The sequence below is a fragment of the Garra rufa genome, chromosome 2, assembly GCF_049309525.1.
Source record: "Garra rufa chromosome 2, GarRuf1.0, whole genome shotgun sequence".
Classification (NCBI taxonomy): Eukaryota; Metazoa; Chordata; class Actinopteri; order Cypriniformes; family Cyprinidae; genus Garra; species Garra rufa.
In genome coordinates, this window is record NC_133362.1 from 70,783,144 (window position 1) to 70,796,739 (window position 13,596).

Below are 13,596 nucleotides of genomic sequence, written 5' to 3' on the forward strand. Positions count from 1 at the left end.
TAGATTTATCCTTGATTTCCATAAGAAAGGTGCCCCAAATTGGTGGAAAATCACATCTCAACCATACGCTGCCCAAAGCATTGAACCGCCTTCACGCGGCAAGACAGAACATGTTGTTGGCCTGCACTGCTGGGTCAAACTGCGCTTCCCAAAAACAGATTGGGTCAAAACTGACAGAAGAAAACTCTAAGCCTGCTCTAAGCCCTACCCACGGGACGGCTCGACAGTCTCGCACAACGCGAGAGCCTCCGTTTTGCCTGTGTCATTTGGGAGCCGATGAAAACTGCCTCCGACCCGGTGAAGGAAGCCACAACCAGCCCGGCTAGCTCAGTCGGTAGAGCATGAGACTCTTAATCTCAGGGTCGTGGGTTCGAGCCCCACGTTGGGCGCCTCTGTTGGCTCTCTTTCTTCCCAACAGGGTGGCGGGCTCCAGCGTGCCCATTCGCCGCACAGGCTAAGTGGATTTTGCAAGCTCCGGAACTGGATCCGGGGGACTGCAGTGACCATCTGATCGGAATACAGAATGGATCTGGCGGCTACGGTGACCTCAGAATAAGAAGAAACAGACTAATATTAATGTAGATGCAAAAGTTCCATGTTGCCACAGTGTCAGATTGGAGAGGATCTGGTTTTCACAGTCTTGCGTCGATGGCCGTCTAGGTGAAGAGGTCTTCACTGATGATCTGTCTCTGGGGCCCATCCAGCTTGCTACCACCTTGTCGGTTCACATCCACGTAGGTCCACGAAAAGGTCACGACCTTCACCGGTATTCTATCGCAGAGGCAATGTTGTAGCTTGTGTGGTTTATCTGAGGTGTGATCATTGCTGGTTGAAAACTTTCCCCGATATCCCATCGGGATGATTTGAAATACAGTCAGCTTCGACAGTTTTTGCCGGTCTCTCTGGACGCTTCTTGAAAAAGATAGTTTTGCTTCGTTTTGTTTCCTTTTGTTGGAGTGGCTGGTTGTTGGTCCTCGTCAAAGAGGTGTCTACAGATCATAGCGTGCCGGAGCCAGAAGATTTGTTGTTTTGTCAATATGTTCTCAAGACTTCGCTGCAGGTATCATTAAAGTACAGCACAATTACAGCTCACCGCTACCCATCGTAAACAGGTTGGGCCTGTCTGTTCCGGTGGGCTCTCAGTGGTGCTAAATCATCAAATGAAGAGGATGGGATTCAAACCCACACAAACCAAGGTGTGCCCAGCACAACGGATTAGCCTTGCATCGCCTTAACCACTCGACCACCTCGTCACTTTCCGTGGTCCTTTTATTTAACACTCCCGATTCAGACCATCAGCTCATTAGTAGAGCACTCAGTGAACTGAACTGAGTGTGTCAGATAAGGAGGACACTCAAAAAGTGCAGAGTGGGGTCCCCAGGACTACTGCTAAAGGAGCCGAACGACGAGGATGGGATTCGAACCCACGCGTGCAGAGCACAATGGATTAGCAGTCCATCGCCTTAACCACTCGGCCACCTCGTCATTTTACGTGGCATTTTTTATTTAGCACTCCTGATTCAGATCATCAGTTCATTAGTAGAGAACTCTAAGAACTGAACTGAGTGTGTTAGATAAGGAGGACACACAAAAAGTTTAGCATGGGGTCCCCAGGACCTGGATTAAGGTCCAGTGCTAAAGGAACCGAACGACAAGAATGGGATTCCAACCATTGCACAGAGCACAATGGATTAGCAGTCCATCGCTTTAACCACTCGGCCACCCCGTCCCCTTGCTGACCGAGACAGGCCATGCTGCGGACCTTTTCAGCTGCTGCTGCCGTGCTTTCAGCAGGCTGTTTTGAGCACAGAGGGAATAGTGAATGAGCCGTCTTTTACACACCTCTAATCTGTTCCGTGGAAACACGGTGCAGCAACCCGTGCCAGGAGACTGTTTGTGCGTCATGTTTAAAGCTTGCTGCCACCTTGTCGGTTCACATCCACGTAGGTGCACGAAAAGGTCACGACCGTCGCTGGCATTCTTTCGCAGAGGCAATATTGTAGCCTATAAGGTTTATCCGAGGCGCGGTCATTGCTGGTTGAAAACTTTACCCAATACCCCGCCAGGATGACTTGAAATACAGTTAGCTTTGGCAATTTTTGCTAGCCTCTCTGGAGGCTTAGAGTTTTGTTGAGAAATATAGCCTTGTTTCGTTTAGGTTTTTTTTTCCTCGCCAAAAAGCTGTCTACTGATGATAGAGCGCCAGAGCCAGAGGGCTTGTTGTTTTTTCAATATGTTCTCAAGACAGGTATCGTTAAACTGCCGCGCAATTACAGATCACCGTTACCCATCGTAAACAGGTTGGTCCTGTCTGGTCCGGTGGGCTCTCAGTGGCGCTAAAGCTTCCAATGCGTGTCGAGCACAATGTATTAGCCTTCCACCGCCTTAACCACTGGACCACCTCGTCATCTTGCAGGGTTTCTTTATTTAACACTCCTGATTCATGTGCATGTGGATGCATTCTTCGTCTTTTCTTTCAGCCGCCGAGGGCCTGTTTTCCACTGAGGCCCTGCGCCAAACTCCCTATGAGACACAATCGAACGTTAGTAGTAACCTCCGATTACGGCCGAATGTGGATTCTGCTCGGACGACGGGGCACCGGTACATCCTTTGTAGCTTTAGCTTATTAGCCAAACGCTACACCAGTTTGCCATTTCCCTTGAAATCATCCTTGATTTCCATAAGAAAGGTGCCCCAAATTGGTGGAAAATCACAACTCAACCATACGCTGTCCAAAGCATTGAACCGCCTTCACGCGGCAAAACAGAACATGTTGTTGGCCCGCACTGCTGGGTCAAACTGCGCTTCCCAAAAACAGATTGGGTCAAAACTGACAGAAGAAATCTCTAAGCCTGCTTTAAGCCCTACCCACGGGACGGGTTGACAGTCTCGCACAACGCGAGAGCCTCAGTTTCGCCTGTGTAATTTGGGGGCCGATGAAAACTGCATCCGACTAAAATTACAAAAAAATTTTTAGGACTCTAATGATGTTTCAGATGTAACTTTTCTCATCTCTGTTGTTAGGTTGTCACCATCTCTGAGACTCAAAGTGTCAGAAGTCGCCTAAGCTGGTTTTGCAAAATGGAGGTCAAGATTATACTTTCAGGGATCATTTCTATAGTTTTTAACTAGGAAATGTGTTTCAAAAGTGTAGTGTCTCCCAAACTACGATGATGAGCTTTGATACTCTTTTCTGAGCGTGAATCGGGTGTGTAGTAATTGTTCATTTCATATGCTCCACACCATTGATGAACGTTCTGTGTGGCATTTATGCCGCATAGAAGAAGAGAGTATGATCAGAGTGGTCTTTGAAAATTGTAAATATCAGATTAAAAATCTTGTGAGTAGGTGCGATCGATTGAACATCGGATATGATTCTGTTTGTAATTAATTGTTTAGCTCATAATTGGTGTATATCTGATGAAACTACTTTTTTTTTTTTTTTTTTTACATTTTTGTTGGTGGGTGTCACCATCCTTGAGATTCAGAATGTCAGGATAAGATGTCAGCTGGTTCTATCAACTTAAAGTTGCCATAAAATGCATTGAGAGAATATTTTAATTTTTTCTTTGATATCTACATAGAAGGTATATGGCATAGGAAAGGGCAAACAATCTCCAGAAACGGTTTTACAGGACCATTTACAACCCTAGGATTTGTCCCTAGAATGAAATGCTCTGTTATTGCCTTTTTTGGAAGCTTCATGAATATTAATGAGCTCTGCTCCGATTGGCTGTTTCACAGAGCTGCTCATCTCTATAGCTGGCACATTGATAAAAAATATATATTTAATTAGGAGCTCTAGCCGCTTTTAATATGTGGTTTGTTGAATCTGCCGTTTTGAATCGCAGACATTTTAGTCTCATTACTGTGATCCATGTGCTCTGTGTAAAGTTATAATGCAGACGGAGCTCTTCTTACCACACAAGTTCAGCTGCTTCTCGGTGATACTCTGGATCTGTAAATCATTCGCCATCATCAGCGCAGTTATTTCTCCATCATTCACCATCATCAGCACAGTCATCTCTCTGTTTATGTGGTAAGTGATATCTTTTGTACTGCAATGTAACAGGCTAGTGCTAGCATTAAGCTAACCGTGTCCCTTCAGTGGCTTGCCTTGTTTTACTGATGTACTGACGTTACCGATGATTGGGCGATGCAAATGTTGGAGGCGTAACTATTAACGACCCCGGGACTGTTGCGTAACAGTCGGTGTTATGTTGGACTTGACATATAAATCTAGTGTTCTCAAAAGACCACCGAAAAATAGAAGATTTATCCTTATCCTTATATAGATTTATCCTTGATTTCCATAAGAAAGGTGCCCCAAATTGGTGGAAAATCACATCTCAACCATACGCTGCCCAAAGCATTGAACCGCCTTCACGCGGCAAGACAGAACATGTTGTTGGCCTGCACTGCTGGGTCAAACTGCGCTTCCCAAACACAGATTGGGTCAAAACTGACAGAAGAAAACTCTAAGCCTGCTCTAAGCCCTACCCACGGGACGGCTCGACAGTCTCGCACAACGCGAGAGCCTCCGTTTCGCCTGTGTCATTTGGGAGCCGATGAAAACTGCCTCCGACCCGGTGAAGGAAGCCACAACCAGCCCGGCTAGCTCAGTCGGTAGAGCATGAGACTCTTAATCTCAGGGTCTTGGGTTCGAGCCCCACGTTGGGCGCCTCTGTTGGCTCTCTTTCTTCCCAACAGGGTGGCGGGCTCCAGCGTGCCCATTCGCCGCACAGGCTAAGTGGATTTTGCGAGCTCCGGAACTGGATCCGGGGGACTGCAGTGACCATCTGATCGGAATACAGAATGGATCTGGTGGCTACGGTGACCTCAGAATAAGAAGAAACAGACTAATATTAATGTAGATGCAAAAGTTCCATGTTGCCACAGTGTCAGATTGGAGAGGATCTGGTTTTCACAGTCTTGCGTCGATGGCCGTCTAGGTGAAGAGGTCTTCACTGATGATCTGTCTCTGGGGCCCATCCAGCTTGCTACCACCTTGTCGGTTCACATCCACGTAGGTCCACGAAAAGGTCACGACCGTCACCGGTATTCTATCGCAGAGGCAATGTTGTAGCTTGTGTGGTTTATCTGAGGTGTGATCATTGCTGGTTGAAAACTTTCCCCGATATCCCATCGGGATGATTTGAAATACAGTCAGCTTCGACAGTTTTTGCCGGTCTCTCTGGACGCTTCTTGAAAAAGATAGTTTTGCTTCGTTTTGTTTCCTTTTGTTGGAGTGGCTGGTTGTTGGTCCTCGTCAAAGAGGTGTCTACAGATCATAGCGTGCCGGAGCCAGAAGATTTGTTGTTTTGTCAATATGTTCTCAAGACTTCGCTGCAGGTATCATTAAAGTACAGCACAATTACAGCTCACCGCTACCCATCGTAAACAGGTTGGGCCTGTCTGTTCCGGTGGGCTCTCAGTGGTGCTAAATCATCAAATGAAGAGGATGGGATTCAAACCCACACAAACCAAGGTGTGCCCAGCACAACGGATTAGCCTTGCATCGCCTTAACCACTCGACCACCTCGTCACTTTCCGTGGTCCTTTTATTTAACACTCCCGATTCAGACCATCAGCTCATTAGTAGAGCACTCAGTGAACTGAACTGAGTGTGTCAGATAAGGAGGACACTCAAAAAGTGCAGAGTGGGGTCCCCAGGACTACTGCTAAAGGAGCCGAACGACGAGGATGGGATTCGAACCCACGCGTGCAGAGCACAATGGATTAGCAGTCCATCGCCTTAACCACTCGGCCACCTCGTCATTTTACGTGGCATTTTTTATTTAGCACTCCTGATTCAGATCATCAGTTCATTAGTAGAGAACTCTAAGAACTGAACTGAGTGTGTTAGATAAGGAGGACACACAAAAAGTTTAGCATGGGGTCCCCAGGACCTGGATTAAGGTCCAGTGCTAAAGGAACCGAACGACAAGAATGGGATTCCAACCATTGCACAGAGCACAATGGATTAGCAGTCCATCGCTTTAACCACTCGGCCACCCCGTCCCCTTGCTGACCGAGACAGGCCATGCTGCGGACCTTTTCAGCTGCTGCTGCCGTGCTTTCAGCAGGCTGTTTTGAGCACAGAGGGAATAGTGAATGAGCCGTCTTTTACACACCTCTAATCTGTTCCGTGGAAACACGGTGCAGCAACCCGTGCCAGGAGACTGTTTGTGCGTCATGTTTAAAGCTTGCTGCCACCTTGTCGGTTCACATCCACGTAGGTGCACGAAAAGGTCACGACCGTCGCTGGCATTCTTTCGCAGAGGCAATATTGTAGCCTATAAGGTTTATCCGAGGCGCGGTCATTGCTGGTTGAAAACTTTACCCAATACCCCGCCAGGATGACTTGAAATACAGTTAGCTTTGGCAATTTTTGCTAGCCTCTCTGGAGGCTTAGAGTTTTGTTGAGAAATATAGCCTTGTTTCGTTTAGGTTTTTTTTTCCTCGCCAAAAAGCTGTCTACTGATGATAGAGCGCCAGAGCCAGAGGGCTTGTTGTTTTTTCAATATGTTCTCAAGACAGGTATCGTTAAACTGCCGCGCAATTACAGATCACCGTTACCCATCGTAAACAGGTTGGTCCTGTCTGGTCCGGTGGGCTCTCAGTGGCGCTAAAGCTTCCAATGCGTGTCGAGCACAATGTATTAGTCTTCCACCGCCTTAACCACTGGACCACCTCGTCATCTTGCAGGGTTTCTTTATTTAACACTCCTGATTCATGTGCATGTGGATGCATTCTTCGTCTTTTCTTTCAGCCGCCGAGGGCCTGTTTTCCACTGAGGCCCTGCGCCAAACTCCCTATGAGACACAATCGAACGTTAGTAGTAACCTCCGATTACGGCCGAATGTGGATTCTGCTCGGACGACGGGGCACCGGTACATCCTTTGTAGCTTTAGCTTATTAGCCAAACGCTACACCAGTTTGCCATTTCCCTTGAAATCATCCTTGATTTCCATAAGAAAGGTGCCCCAAATTGGTGGAAAATCACAACTCAACCATACGCTGTCCAAAGCATTGAACCGCCTTCACGCGGCAAAACAGAACATGTTGTTGGCCCGCACTGCTGGGTCAAACTGCGCTTCCCAAAAACAGATTGGGTCAAAACTGACAGAAGAAATCTCTAAGCCTGCTTTAAGCCCTACCCACGGGACGGGTTGACAGTCTCGCACAACGCGAGAGCCTCAGTTTCGCCTGTGTAATTTGGGGGCCGATGAAAACTGCATCCGACTGAAATTACAAAAAAATTTTTAGGACTCTAATGATGTTTCAGATGTAACTTTTCTCATCTCTGTTGTTAGGTTGTCACCATCTCTGAGACTCAAAGTGTCAGAAGTCGCCTAAGCTGGTTTTGCAAAATGGAGGTCAAGATTATACTTTCAGGGATCATTTCTATAGTTTTTAACTAGGAAATGTGTTTTAAAAGTGTAGTGTCTCCCAAACTACGATGATGAGCTTTAATACTCTTTTCTGAGCGTGAATCGGGTGTGGAGTAATTGTTTATTTCATATGCTCCACACCATTGATGAATGTTCTGTGTGGCATTTATGCCGCATAGAAGAAGAGAGTATGATCAGAGTGGTCTTTGAAAATTGTAAATATCAGATTAAAAATCTTGTGAGTAGGTGCGATCGATTGAACATCGGATATGATTCTGTTTGTAATTAATTGTTTAGCTCATAATTGGTGTATATCTGATGAAACTACTTTTTTTTTTTTTTTACATTTTTGTTGGTGGGTGTCACCATCCTTGAGATTCAGAATGTCAGGATAAGATGTCAGCTGGTTCTATCAACTTAAAGTTGACATAAAATGCATTGAGAGAATATTTTAATTTGTTCTTTGATATCTACATAGAAGGTATATGGCATAGGAAAGGGCAAACAATCTCCAGAAACGGTTTTACAGGACCATTTACAACCCTAGGATTTGTCCCTAGAATGAAATGCTCTGTTATTGCCTTTTTTGGAAGCTTCATGAATATTAATGAGCTCTGCTCCGATTGGCTGTTTCACAGAGCTGCTCATCTCTATAGCTGGCACATTGATAAAAAATATATATTTAATTAGGAGCTCTAGCCGCTTTTAATATGTGGTTTGTTGAATCTGCCGTTTTGAATCGCAGACATTTTAGTCTCATTACTGTGATCCATGTGCTCTGTGTAAAGTTATAATGCAGACGGAGCTCTTCTTACCACACAAGTTCAGCTGCTTCTCGGTGATACTCTGGATCTGTAAATCATTCGCCATCATCAGCGCAGTTATTTCTCCATCATTCACCATCATCAGCACAGTCATCTCTCTGTTTATGTGGTAAGTGATATCTTTTGTACTGCAATGTAACAGGCTAGTGCTAGCATTAAGCTAACCGTGTCCCTTCAGTGGCTTGCCTTGTTTTACTGATGTACTGACGTTACCGATGATTGGGCGATGCAAATGTTGGAGGCGTAACTATTAACGATCCCGGGACTGTTGCGTAACAGTCGGTGTTATGTTGGACTTGACATATAAATCTAGTGTTCTCAAAAGACCACCGAAAAATAGAAGATTTATCCTTATCCTTATATAGATTTATCCTTGATTTCCATAAGAAAGGTGCCCCAAATTGGTGGAAAATCACATCTCAACCATACGCTGCCCAAAGCATTGAACCGCCTTCACGCGGCAAGACAGAACATGTTGTTGGCCTGCACTGCTGGGTCAAACTGCGCTTCCCAAAAACAGATTGGGTCAAAACTGACAGAAGAAAACTCTAAGCCTGCTCTAAGCCCTACCCACGGGACGGCTCGACAGTCTCGCACAACGCGAGAGCCTCCGTTTTGCCTGTGTCATTTGGGAGCCGATGAAAACTGCCTCCGACCCGGTGAAGGAAGCCACAACCAGCCCGGCTAGCTCAGTCGGTAGAGCATGAGACTCTTAATCTCAGGGTCGTGGGTTCGAGCCCCACGTTGGGCGCCTCTGTTGGCTCTCTTTCTTCCCAACAGGGTGGCGGGCTCCAGCGTGCCCATTCGCCGCACAGGCTAAGTGGATTTTGCAAGCTCCGGAACTGGATCCGGGGGACTGCAGTGACCATCTGATCGGAATACAGAATGGATCTGGCGGCTACGGTGACCTCAGAATAAGAAGAAACAGACTAATATTAATGTAGATGCAAAAGTTCCATGTTGCCACAGTGTCAGATTGGAGAGGATCTGGTTTTCACAGTCTTGCGTCGATGGCCGTCTAGGTGAAGAGGTCTTCACTGATGATCTGTCTCTGGGGCCCATCCAGCTTGCTACCACCTTGTCGGTTCACATCCACGTAGGTCCACGAAAAGGTCACGACCTTCACCGGTATTCTATCGCAGAGGCAATGTTGTAGCTTGTGTGGTTTATCTGAGGTGTGATCATTGCTGGTTGAAAACTTTCCCCGATATCCCATCGGGATGATTTGAAATACAGTCAGCTTCGACAGTTTTTGCCGGTCTCTCTGGACGCTTCTTGAAAAAGATAGTTTTGCTTCGTTTTGTTTCCTTTTGTTGGAGTGGCTGGTTGTTGGTCCTCGTCAAAGAGGTGTCTACAGATCATAGCGTGCCGGAGCCAGAAGATTTGTTGTTTTGTCAATATGTTCTCAAGACTTCGCTGCAGGTATCATTAAAGTACAGCACAATTACAGCTCACCGCTACCCATCGTAAACAGGTTGGGCCTGTCTGTTCCGGTGGGCTCTCAGTGGTGCTAAATCATCAAATGAAGAGGATGGGATTCAAACCCACACAAACCAAGGTGTGCCCAGCACAACGGATTAGCCTTGCATCGCCTTAACCACTCGACCACCTCGTCACTTTCCGCGGTCCTTTTATTTAACACTCCCGATTCAGACCATCAGCTCATTAGTAGAGCACTCAGTGAACTGAACTGAGTGTGTCAGATAAGGAGGACACTCAAAAAGTGCAGAGTGGGGTCCCCAGGACTACTGCTAAAGGAGCCGAACGACAAGGATGGGATTCGAACCCACGCGTGCAGAGCACAATGGATTAGCAGTCCATCGCCTTAACCACTCGGCCACCTCGTCATTTTACGTGGCATTTTTTATTTAGCACTCCTGATTCAGATCATCAGTTCATTAGTAGAGAACTCTAAGAACTGAACTGAGTGTGTTAGATAAGGAGGACACACAAAAAGTTTAGCATGGGGTCCCCAGGACCTGGATTAAGGTCCAGTGCTAAAGGAACCGAACGACAAGAATGGGATTCCAACCATTGCACAGAGCACAATGGATTAGCAGTCCATCGCTTTAACCACTCGGCCACCCCGTCCCCTTGCTGACCGAGACAGGCCATGCTGCGGACCTTTTCAGCTGCTGCTGCCGTGCTTTCAGCAGGCTGTTTTGAGCACAGAGGGAATAGTGAATGAGCCGTCTTTTACACACCTCTAATCTGTTCCGTGGAAACACGGTGCAGCAACCCGTGCCAGGAGACTGTTTGTGCGTCATGTTTAAAGCTTGCTGCCACCTTGTCGGTTCACATCCACGTAGGTGCACGAAAAGGTCACGACCGTCGCTGGCATTCTTTCGCAGAGGCAATATTGTAGCCTATAAGGTTTATCCGAGGCGCGATCATTGCTGGTTGAAAACTTTACCCAATACCCCGCCAGGATGACTTGAAATACAGTTAGCTTTGGCAATTTTTGCTAGCCTCTCTGGAGGCTTAGAGTTTTGTTGAGAAATATAGCCTTGTTTCGTTTAGGTTTTTTTTTCCTCGCCAAAAAGCTGTCTACTGATGATAGAGCGCCAGAGCCAGAGGGCTTGTTGTTTTTTCAATATGTTCTCAAGACAGGTATCGTTAAACTGCCGCGCAATTACAGATCACCGTTACCCATCGTAAACAGGTTGGTCCTGTCTGGTCCGGTGGGCTCTCAGTGGCGCTAAAGCTTCCAATGCGTGTCGAGCACAATGTATTAGCCTTCCACCGCCTTAACCACTGGACCACCTCGTCATCTTGCAGGGTTTCTTTATTTAACACTCCTGATTCATGTGCATGTGGATGCATTCTTCGTCTTTTCTTTCAGCCGCCGAGGGCCTGTTTTCCACTGAGGCCCTGCGCCAAACTCCCTATGAGACACAATCGAACGTTAGTAGTAACCTCCGATTACGGCCGAATGTGGATTCTGCTCGGACGACGGGGCACCGGTACATCCTTTGTAGCTTTAGCTTATTAGCCAAACGCTACACCAGTTTGCCATTTCCCTTGAAATCATCCTTGATTTCCATAAGAAAGGTGCCCCAAATTGGTGGAAAATCACAACTCAACCATACGCTGTCCAAAGCATTGAACCGCCTTCACGCGGCAAAACAGAACATGTTGTTGGCCCGCACTGCTGGGTCAAACTGCGCTTCCCAAAAACAGATTGGGTCAAAACTGACAGAAGAAATCTCTAAGCCTGCTTTAAGCCCTACCCACGGGACGGGTTGACAGTCTCGCACAACGCGAGAGCCTCAGTTTCGCCTGTGTAATTTGGGGGCCGATGAAAACTGCATCCGACTAAAATTACAAAAAAATTTTTAGGACTCTAATGATGTTTCAGATGTAACTTTTCTCATCTCTGTTGTTAGGTTGTCACCATCTCTGAGACTCAAAGTGTCAGAAGTCGCCTAAGCTGGTTTTGCAAAATGGAGGTCAAGATTATACTTTCAGGGATCATTTCTATAGTTTTTAACTAGGAAATGTGTTTCAAAAGTGTAGTGTCTCCCAAACTACGATGATGAGCTTTGACACTCTTTTCTGAGCATGAATCGGGTGTGTAGTAATTGTTCATTTCATATGCTCCACACCATTGATGAACGTTCTGTGTGGCATTTATGCCGCATAGAAGAAGAGAGTATGATCAGAGTGGTCTTTGAAAATTGTAAATATCAGATTAAAAATCTTGTGAGTAGGTGCGATCGATTGAACATCGGATATGATTCTGTTTGTAATTAATTGTTTAGCTCATAATTGGTGTATATCTGATGAAACTACTTTTTTTTTTTTTTTTTTACATTTTTGTTGGTGGGTGTCACCATCCTTGAGATTCAGAATGTCAGGATAAGATGTCAGCTGGTTCTATCAACTTAAAATTGCCATAAAATGCATTGAGAGAATATTTTAATTTTTTCTTTGATATCTACATAGAAGGTATATGGCATAGGAAAGGGCAAACAATCTCCAGAAACGGTTTTACAGGACCATTTACAACCCTAGGATTTGTCCCTAGAATGAAATGCTCTGTTATTGCCTTTTTTGGAAGCTTCATGAATATTAATGAGCTCTGCTCCGATTGGCTGTTTCACAGAGCTGCTCATCTCTATAGCTGGCACATTGATAAAAAATATATATTTAATTAGGAGCTCTAGCCGCTTTTAATATGTGGTTTGTTGAATCTGCCGTTTTGAATCGCAGACATTTTAGTCTCATTACTGTGATCCATGTGCTCTGTGTAAAGTTATAATGCAGACGGAGCTCTTCTTACCACGCAAGTTCAGCTGCTTCTCGGTGATACTCTGGATCTGTAAATCATTCGCCATCATCAGCGCAGTTATTTCTCCATCATTCACCATCATCAGCACAGTCATCTCTCTGTTTATGTGGTAAGTGATATCTTTTGTACTGCAATGTAACAGGCTAGTGCTAGCATTAAGCTAACCGTGTCCCTTCAGTGGCTTGCCTTGTTTTACTGATGTACTGACGTTACCGATGATTGGGCGATGCAAATGTTGGAGGCGTAACTATTAACGATCCCGGGACTGTTGCGTAACAGTCGGTGTTATGTTGGACTTGACATATAAATCTAGTGTTCTCAAAAGACCACCGAAAAATAGAAGATTTATCCTTATCCTTATATAGATTTATCCTTGATTTCCATAAGAAAGGTGCCCCAAATTGGTGGAAAATCACATCTCAACCATACGCTGCCCAAAGCATTGAACCGCCTTCACGCGGCAAGACAGAACATGTTGTTGGCCTGCACTGCTGGGTCAAACTGCGCTTCCCAAACACAGATTGGGTCAAAACTGACAGAAGAAAACTCTAAGCCTGCTCTAAGCCCTACCCACAGGACGGCTCGACAGTCTCGCACAACGCGAGAGCCTCCGTTTCGCCTGTGTCATTTGGGAGCCGATGAAAACTGCCTCCGACCCGGTGAAGGAAGCCACAACCAGCCCGGCTAGCTCAGTCGGTAGAGCATGAGACTCTTAATCTCAGGGTCGTGGGTTCGAGCCCCACGTTGGGCGCCTCTGTTGGCTCTCTTTCTTCCCAACAGGGTGGCGGGCTCCAGCGTGCCCATTCGCCGCACAGGCTAAGTGGATTTTGCGAGCTCCGGAACTGGATCCGGGGGACTGCAGTGACCATCTGATCGGAATACAGAATGGATCTGGCGGCTACGGTGACCTCAGAATAAGAAGAAACAGACTAATATTAATGTAGATGCAAAAGTTCCATGTTGCCACAGTGTCAGATTGGAGAGGATCTGGTTTTCACAGTCTTGCGTCGATGGCCGTCTAGGTGAAGAGGTCTTCACTGATGATCTGTCTCTGGGGCCCATCCAGCTTGCTACCACCTTGTCGGTT

At 46.2% G+C, this 13,596-nt stretch overlaps 14 non-coding genes across 14 annotated transcripts; 12 read left to right on the forward strand and 2 right to left on the reverse strand.

The window, feature by feature from the left end:
* The first annotated feature begins 316 nt into the window (after positions 1–316).
* On the forward strand, positions 317–389 carry trnak-cuu (transfer RNA lysine (anticodon CUU)). The gene has a single exon. It is a non-coding gene; the product is annotated as a tRNA-Lys (tRNA).
* Positions 390–768: 379 nt separating this feature from the next.
* Positions 769–908, forward strand: LOC141327073 (U4 spliceosomal RNA). The gene has a single exon (XR_012354391.1). It is a non-coding gene; the product is annotated as a U4 spliceosomal RNA (small nuclear RNA).
* Positions 909–1,403: 495 nt separating this feature from the next.
* trnas-gcu (transfer RNA serine (anticodon GCU)) lies at positions 1,404–1,485 on the reverse strand. Its single transcript has one exon. It is a non-coding gene; the product is annotated as a tRNA-Ser (tRNA).
* Positions 1,486–1,977: 492 nt separating this feature from the next.
* LOC141327034 (U4 spliceosomal RNA) lies at positions 1,978–2,118 on the forward strand. Its single transcript, XR_012354355.1, has one exon. It is a non-coding gene; the product is annotated as a U4 spliceosomal RNA (small nuclear RNA).
* A 972-nt stretch (positions 2,119–3,090) lies between these two features.
* On the forward strand, positions 3,091–3,306 carry LOC141326948 (small nucleolar RNA U3). Its single transcript, XR_012354278.1, has one exon. It is a non-coding gene; the product is annotated as a small nucleolar RNA U3 (small nucleolar RNA).
* Positions 3,307–5,060: 1,754 nt separating this feature from the next.
* LOC141327075 (U4 spliceosomal RNA) lies at positions 5,061–5,200 on the forward strand. The gene has a single exon (XR_012354393.1). It is a non-coding gene; the product is annotated as a U4 spliceosomal RNA (small nuclear RNA).
* A 495-nt stretch (positions 5,201–5,695) lies between these two features.
* trnas-gcu (transfer RNA serine (anticodon GCU)) lies at positions 5,696–5,777 on the reverse strand. The gene has a single exon. It is a non-coding gene; the product is annotated as a tRNA-Ser (tRNA).
* A 492-nt stretch (positions 5,778–6,269) lies between these two features.
* Positions 6,270–6,410, forward strand: LOC141327035 (U4 spliceosomal RNA). The gene has a single exon (XR_012354356.1). It is a non-coding gene; the product is annotated as a U4 spliceosomal RNA (small nuclear RNA).
* Positions 6,411–7,382: 972 nt separating this feature from the next.
* LOC141326943 (small nucleolar RNA U3) lies at positions 7,383–7,598 on the forward strand. The gene has a single exon (XR_012354273.1). It is a non-coding gene; the product is annotated as a small nucleolar RNA U3 (small nucleolar RNA).
* A 1,298-nt stretch (positions 7,599–8,896) lies between these two features.
* On the forward strand, positions 8,897–8,969 carry trnak-cuu (transfer RNA lysine (anticodon CUU)). The gene has a single exon. It is a non-coding gene; the product is annotated as a tRNA-Lys (tRNA).
* Positions 8,970–9,348: 379 nt separating this feature from the next.
* Positions 9,349–9,488, forward strand: LOC141327076 (U4 spliceosomal RNA). The gene has a single exon (XR_012354394.1). It is a non-coding gene; the product is annotated as a U4 spliceosomal RNA (small nuclear RNA).
* Positions 9,489–10,557: 1,069 nt separating this feature from the next.
* Positions 10,558–10,698, forward strand: LOC141327020 (U4 spliceosomal RNA). Its single transcript, XR_012354342.1, has one exon. It is a non-coding gene; the product is annotated as a U4 spliceosomal RNA (small nuclear RNA).
* A 972-nt stretch (positions 10,699–11,670) lies between these two features.
* Positions 11,671–11,886, forward strand: LOC141326971 (small nucleolar RNA U3). The gene has a single exon (XR_012354299.1). It is a non-coding gene; the product is annotated as a small nucleolar RNA U3 (small nucleolar RNA).
* Positions 11,887–13,187: 1,301 nt separating this feature from the next.
* trnak-cuu (transfer RNA lysine (anticodon CUU)) lies at positions 13,188–13,260 on the forward strand. The gene has a single exon. It is a non-coding gene; the product is annotated as a tRNA-Lys (tRNA).
* The last annotated feature ends 336 nt before the right edge of the window (positions 13,261–13,596 follow it).